General features: G+C 41.2%; 1 long non-coding RNA gene across 1 annotated transcript; it reads left to right on the forward strand.

The window, feature by feature from the left end:
* Positions 1-1127: 1127 nt before the first annotated feature.
* LOC111838977 (uncharacterized) lies at positions 1128-2409 on the forward strand. Its single transcript, XR_002837003.2, has 3 exons — positions 1128-1645; positions 1890-2006; positions 2243-2409. It is a non-coding gene; the product is annotated as an uncharacterized lncRNA (long non-coding RNA).
* Positions 2410-2639: the final 230 nt, after the last annotated feature.

Raw genomic sequence — 2639 nt, forward strand, 5'->3', positions numbered from 1 at the left:
GAAGGAAATGTCACTGTCAGATTCAACTTGATGAATCTACTCACACTGATTTTTAAATTTTAAAGTATTTGGTAGTATCATATTAATGTTATGTTGCTATTTTAATCAGGGTACCCGCGGGGTCTTGAACGTATTAAAAAGCATTTAATTTTCTATTCTCAAAATAAAACCTTAAAAGTACTGAATTTCATTTACAATATACAGTATATACACTCACCTAAAGGATTATTAGGAACACCATACTAATACGGTGTTTGACCCCCTTTCGCCTTCAGAACTGCCTTAATTCTACGTGGTATTGATTCAACAAGGTGCTGAAAGCATTCTTTAGAAATGTTGGCCTATATTGATAGGATAGCATCTTGCAGTTGATGGAGATTTGTTGGATGCACATCCAGGGCACGAAGCTCCCGTTCCACCACATCCCAAAGATGCTCTATTGGGTTGAGATCTGGTGACTGTGGGGGCCATTTTAGTACAGCGAACTCATTGTCATGTTCAAGAAACCAATTTGAAATGATTCGAGCTTTGTGACATGGTGCATTATCCTGCTGGAAGTAGCCATCAGAGGATGGGTACATGGTGGTCATAAAGGGATGGACATGGTCAGAAACAATGCTCAGGTAGGCCGTGGCATTTAAACGATGCCCAATTGGCACTAAGGGGCCTAAAGTGTGCCAAGAAAACATCCCCCACACCATTACACCACCACCACCAGCCTGCACAGTGGTAACAAGGCATGATGGATCCATGTTCTCATTCTGTTTACGCCAAATTCTGACTCTACCATTTGAATGTCTCAAGAGAAATCGAGACTCATCAGACCAGGCAACATTTTTCCAGTCTTCAACTGTCCAATTTTGGTGAGCTCGTGCAAATTGTAGCCTCTTTTTCCTATTTGTAGTGGAGATGAGTGGTACCCGGTGGGGTCTTCTGCTGTTGTAGCCCATCCGCCTCAAGGTTGTGCGTGTTGTGGCTTCACAAATACTTTGCTGCATACCTCGGTTGTAACGAGTGGTTATTTCAGTCAAAGTTGCTCTTCTATCAGCTTGAATCAGTCGGCCCATTCTCCTCTGACCTCTAGCATCAACAAGGCATTTTCGCCCACAGGACTGCCGCATACTGAATGTTTTTCCCTTTGCACACCATTCTTTGTAAACCCTAGAAATGGTTGTGCGTGAAAATCCCAGTAACTGAGCAGATTGTGAAATACTCAGACCGGCCCGTCTGGCACCAACAACCATGCCACGCTCAAAATTGCTTAAATCACCTTTCTTTCCCATTCTGACATTCAGTTTGGAGTTCAGGAGATTGTCTTGACCAGGACCACACCCCTAAATGCATTGAAGCAACTGCCATGTGATTGGTTGATTAGATAATTGCATTAATGAGAAATTGAACATGTGTTCCTAATAATCCTTTAGGTGAGTGTATATATGGAATACACATCCAGAAGTTTAGGAGTTTAGGGTTTACAGGCATGGAAACGAGAATAACAGGTTAATCTGCATATAGTTAGAAAGAGGAAATAACAGGGTTATTCATTCAGTGATGAATAGGCTAAAATACCTAGGACCCTGCTTTACTCCTTTTAGAGGCTAGATGAATCATCCCACATAGATCCCCATCATGGAAGTTACAGCAGGTAAATTAATATTATCACCATAGTTTCTACTAAAGTTGTGCTGGTAGTTTTTCTGCAACTCTGCAGTCTATTGACAAGTCAGGAGGCAGATTCTGAGACCTGCTGTAAAAGACCATGTAGGACTGTTTAGGTAGTCATTTCTAAAAATTCAAAATTCGACTGAGTCCATTTTTGTTGCTCAGTCTTCTGTCATGACAATAGAATTAAGGAAAATTTAACTTTATTAACAAGAACACACTCTCAGGAAAAACTGCACATCCCAAACTGTGCAGACCAATGCGGACAGGCTTTCTGCACGCATCATCAGCAGGCCAGGCCCCAAGCAGTCAATGGTAACAAGAGCTGCACTACTGCCTATGAGGTATGTGAAGTATGTGAGCTATGATTACGATTAGATGAAGCAAATGATAAGGTTGTATAAGCAAACAAGGGTAAGAGATCTACAAACAGGAATCAACTGGTCATTGAGTAGCTCTGCTTGACAGTTCCTCTTTGTTTCCATGTATATGGGTAAATCTTTTATCCTTTCATAGAAAGATTTGGTCTTAAATTATTTTATTATTTTGATCATTTTCAGAAACTGTGTTTCCTATTCAGGGTAGTGGGGGCCTGGAGTCTATCCCGGAGGCTACGAGTTCAAAGCAGGAAATAAACCCGGATGGGGCATCAACCCAACGCAGGGCAATAAATAGTTTCGAAAATATAATATGAATTTGGTAATGTTTCGTTTTGTAATATTTTATACAGGTTGCACTGGCTCTGAGTTTGGAAACTTTATTTAGGTACAGTAAGTATAATACAGTATACACTGTGCCCTCCACAATCATTGGCACCCTGGCACCCCTAAGTAAAGATTTGTAAAAATCCACCTGTTGGTGAAGTAGCTTCATCCTGGACCAAGCACCGGCAGGCGATCACCAGCTCATTATTTAAGATCAGCATAGCTGATCTTCATCGTGAAGTATTGTTGCCACTCCCAAATGAGCCTTGCTAA

This window comes from Paramormyrops kingsleyae, chromosome 10, assembly GCF_048594095.1.
Source record: "Paramormyrops kingsleyae isolate MSU_618 chromosome 10, PKINGS_0.4, whole genome shotgun sequence".
In the NCBI taxonomy this organism is placed as follows: domain Eukaryota; kingdom Metazoa; phylum Chordata; class Actinopteri; order Osteoglossiformes; family Mormyridae; genus Paramormyrops; species Paramormyrops kingsleyae.